This window comes from Cibotium barometz, chromosome 19 (assembly GCF_041138505.1).
Source record: "Cibotium barometz isolate CiBa-2024 chromosome 19, ASM4113850v1, whole genome shotgun sequence".
Classification (NCBI taxonomy): Eukaryota; Viridiplantae; Streptophyta; class Polypodiopsida; order Cyatheales; family Cibotiaceae; genus Cibotium; species Cibotium barometz.
Window position 1 is genome coordinate 34,482,595 of NC_141064.1, and position 4,991 is coordinate 34,487,585.

At 43.5% G+C, this 4,991-nt stretch overlaps 1 pseudogene; it reads right to left on the reverse strand.

Moving 5' to 3' along the window:
* Window positions 1-3,610: 3,610 nt before the first annotated feature.
* Window positions 3,611-4,747, reverse strand: LOC147628509 (putative E3 ubiquitin-protein ligase XBAT31; annotated as a pseudogene).
* Window positions 4,748-4,991: the final 244 nt, after the last annotated feature.

Sequence of the window (4,991 nt, forward strand, 5' to 3'; positions counted from 1 at the left end):
ATGAATCTCAAGATGGGAATTATGGAGACCATAGATTTTTGCAAACTTACAACAACCGTTACAAAATCAACTTGCTTGATCCTTGATGAAAGCTTGCAAGCAGGGTACATGTTTTGTGCAAGAGACCATTCCGAACACATCCAATGGATCAAATCTTCATTCCGATGTAATTTTTGGATTTACAAGGCTTATGAGTACCCAGCCTACATGCTTTTTTATTTTTCTTCTTTGCATGCTTTTTTGTTTTTCTCCTTTGCATGCTTTTTTTGAGCTTGTAGAGGCTAGTTAGAAGAGCCTAGACTAGGCTTATAATTAAGCTTTTTGTTTAGGCTTTAGTTAGAGCCTTTGTGAAGCCTTGGTCATACATTTAAGCCTTGGTCATACATTTAAGCCTCATTTTGACACCTTTTTAAGGCCTAGAAAATGAGTACTCCAATTAGTTGTAGAAAAACCATAGAAGCTCCAACATTTTAAGAAGTGATTTTTGCTCCTTTACGTGCCCTTTGTTTTCCAGCTTTCTTTTGGTCACAACATGAAGAGTTTAAAGCCCCTTTGAAGCCTTGATTTTTTTTTTAAACAAATCCTTCTTCTTGTACTAAATATTTTTCACCTTCTCTCCTCCCAAAGCTCTAATACCACTGATAGGAATTTGGATCATGGGGAGACATATCACTTGCTATTCAAACGGATTAAAATATAAACTTCAATTATTACCATAAGCAAGATAGCATAAAACCATAATATTTTTCACCTTCTCTCCTCCCAAAGCTCTAATACCACTGATAGGAATTTGGATCATGGGGAGACATATCACTTGCTATTCAAACGGATTAAAATATAAACTTCAATTATTACCATAAGCAAGATAGACATGAGATAGTATTGGGTGCAATCTATCCCCGCTCAAGAAGTGTTGACATCTTCCCACTTCTTGAGTATTTATGCTTTATTAATAAAAATAGCCCACATGCTAAAAAGAGTTGCACACTTATGCATGGGCTTGCCCTTTACAAAAATGGGGGTTGCTTTTAACACAAGCTTAGATAAATTCTTCCTATCTAAACCACTAAAGGAAAATTACATAAAGAACCCCAAGGACTAATGCACGTGCAACAAAATCAATACTCCTTAAGTATAACAAATGTGGGTGGCTCGATAGGTCCACAGCCAAAGTACATCAAAAGTGGGCGACAAACAATGATATAAAATCTCGAAGTAGATACTATAGCCAAAATACCAAAAATGAGAACCTTCTCGGTAATAGCTCACACCAAATCACGGCCATCATGTCCCAGCCATATCGGCTTACAAAGCTTGTCAATCTCACTAACCTATAGGTTGTCCATACAAACATATTACAAAATAGCAACACATGCTAAAATTACACAATAACACACTACAGACGGATGGACGAACAAACCGTAGCAGTACTTTGTTACAATGATGGATCGAAAAGAAGTTGATCACATGGAGCTAATAATGACCTAGACCAAAGCTATTTTAGAAGCTTGAACTCCACTATTAAAGCCAATAATCTTGAATGTGAAAAAGGAAGCCGCTACACTAAAAGATTGCATCTATAGTAGTGAAATTTAGGGTTTTCTTGAGCCTTATCTCTCTTTGACTTATTTGATTTGATGGGATATTGTTGTTTGTTAAAATATGTTTTATTAAGAGCCAATTTTTGTACAATTTTGGCCATTTTAAAAAATATTTTTAAAGAGATTTTATCCTTTTATTCTCTATCATTCATGACCCTAACACATATACTTGATGACCCTAACGCCCCTATTATTCATGACCACCCTAACACCCCTACTTGATGTAAGGGCTTTAAAATCAAACCATCATATGAAGAAATTTGTAAACATTATATTAACTATGCCTTTGGTTGGGCATGCATAGAGTATAAAGAGAGCTCTACATGAGCTCTTTTATAAGCTCACTTATGCACAACGAAAGCTATGCATGAGCTCTCTTATGCATAAGAGAGCCATGCATGTTAGTCATAACCTCTTTGGGGATGCCCGTTATTTTATTTTGGATGCACCTTTATTTATTTCATCTACCATGATTAATGTGTTTAATCAAGCTGTGTGCATTGGTATGATGTCTACCCACATTAATGTGTTAATCAAGCTGTGTGCATTGGTATGATGTCTACCCACATTAATGTGTTAATCAAGCTGTGTGCATTGGTATGATGTCTACCCACATTAATGTGTTAATCAATTGTGTACGCTGGTATGATATGGTCAAGATTAATGTGTTTAATCAGTCGTGTGCACTGACTAATATTATTTTTTATGAAGGAAATAATTGAGTGGTGGATTATGTGTTAATCGCGGGTGGAACATGTGATGGACCACTATGAGATATTCTGGAAGACATACAAACAACTTTTATGGTTTCATATTTAGGCATCTATATTTTTGTAAGGCTGTCTCGTACCTTTTGTACATTGTGGATGACTCCACTGGTCCTCGGTAGGGAACTTGAGAACTAACGACACAAACACTAAGGTTGGGGAGAAGGGAGCGTGGATCCTCTTAGGGAAGTATACCCGCCAAGGATGAGTCGACCTCACTGGCTAGACATGCAAGACCTATGCTCTACACTGTCTACCGTGCTCTCTAACCACCACCTAGCACCACAATATCCCTACAGGCCTCACACTCACACCACACACCACTGACCCCTCCCTCACCTCACTCACATAGAGAGATAGACAAAACACCAACAAAGCGCAACACTGTATACCAACTATAGGCCAGAATGATACAAGAGAGACTCTGCTCCAATAGAGAATGTGCTAGAATGAATGTGATACAAGAGAGAGTGTCCTTGTCTATGAGAGTGTGTCCGAGACTGTGTGTGTTCTGCTGCCAGACAGTGCTCCCCTTATCTCCTCCTTGGGTGTGCTCCTCCTCGGGTGGCGCTCAAGAGGATCTCTCCTTGCCTTGGGAAAGGGAGAGGGGAAAGGAAGATGGTGCTCAGGATCTCGAAGAGGATCTCTCCCTGCCTTGGGAAAGGGAGAGGGGTGTTGCCTCCATGAGTGCCATCGGAGTTGGCCATGCATGTCGGAGATGTCAGAGGGCACCGACGGTAACTACTACGATCGGGGTGGTCGGAGGTGTCAGAGGGCACCGACAGTGATAGTGGTCGAAGCCATCAAAGGGCACTGGCGGTCAGATCGGTCAGAAGTGACGGTGGTCGGAGCGATCAGAGCGGTCAGAAGTGACGGTGGTCGGAGCGATCAGAGTGGTCAGAAGTGACGGTGGTCGGAGGGGTCGAAGGGCACTGGCAGAGTGATGGCGGTCGGAGCCATCGCAGTGCACCGGCGGTGACGACGGTCGGAGCCATCGAAGGGCACCGACAGTGACAGCGATCGGACCCATCGGTGAAGTGTGGAGGACCTAGCTTCCCGTCCATAGGTCTCGCCCACTACTACTCAATTCACCATCCCGGTGAATGCCATAGAAAAAACAAGTGGTTCTTTGGCAAGCTAGCCTCTAGGCAAAACATATGGCAAGCAAGCTCCCAGGCATACCTCATTCAATGATCCTTCCAGGCAAACCTTCTAGAGAGATACAAAATAAATAAAAATGAATTAACTAGGCTCCTGGGCAACTTCATCTAGCACATGAGCTGTGGAAAAAACGATCGAACTGAGAGCTCTTAGGCACTTCATCCAGCAAGCTAGAGATCTCCTTGGCATGTTATCCAACAAGCCAGCACTACTTGTATTACCATTGTCATCCCCAGGCAAGGCATCTAACAGGAAGGTCACTCTAACACCACAAAAGCACAAAACCAATCTAAACAATAATCACTGGCCACTTCGTCTGGGCAACACTTTTGGCACGAAGTCCAGGCATATAAAGATACACAATGAAACCTCGAAGATACACAATGAAACCTCGCCATGGCCAGTACATAAAAGATCCGCTTCTCATTAATAGAAAGGACCCGCTTCTCCCAAACATCAGTAGCATGTGCCATGGTAGCCTCCAAGAGAACTTGTGCTTCAGGGTCAAGACTACTCATAAACTACCAACAAAGACAGCCATACCAAGGGCTTTGCAACCAAAGAGAAGAGCTACACATGCACATGTTGTGTTATGGTACTTTAGAGCGATGAAGAAGGGGTGTGCCCTTGAGAGTTTCTCTGCAACCTAGTTGAACCCCATGCCAAGAGCTCTTTAACACATTCAGATGATCCTCCACGTGCTACAAAATGCAATGGTGTGCTTTCAAAACCACAGTTTCTTCCACCAGATCTTGTGGTCGGTGCACACACGAAAGACCCCTTACTTAAAAGCAAGCAGACTATTGTAGAATGGCTAGACCGGGCTGCCAAGTGTAGAGGTGTAGAGGTGTAGCTCCACATGTTTGTGCCACTGTGGGCATCTCGGTAGCATCCCAAACTCGTGGGACACAATCAAGGTGGCCGCTCTTTGCTGCATAATGGAGGCATGTCCTCCCATTGGGAGCATCAAATACAAGGATATCAGCTCCCCATGCCACAAGCCGCTCAATGCAAAATACCCTTCCATTTTTATAAGCTTAATGAGAGGCATCTGTCTATGATGATTCATTGCATTCAATGACACACCCTTCTCCAAAACAGCAACAAAAGTACCTCATATTGGCCATGTGAGGCAGCATAATGCAAAGGTGAGAGGTGGCGGTTGCAAGAGAGGGTGCCGGCGGTGGGGAGTGACGGGAGGGGGCGGTGACTGTACATGAGGGTCGGGTGAGTTGACGAGACGGGTGAGGTGGGGGGGGTTGGTCGGTGGAGTGGGGGGAGAGAGGGGTGATCATGGTTGGTGAGGGGGAGGGGAGGCATGGTCGGTGAGGGGGAGAGGGTGGAGTTCGAAGAGTGTGGGGTGGTTGGTTGGTGGGGTTTAATAAAGATTTTTGTTTTGCTTTTCTTTATGTGTGCACAAGGCGAGAGGGGGTCGGGTGAGAGAAGCCATGTAACTCAAGCA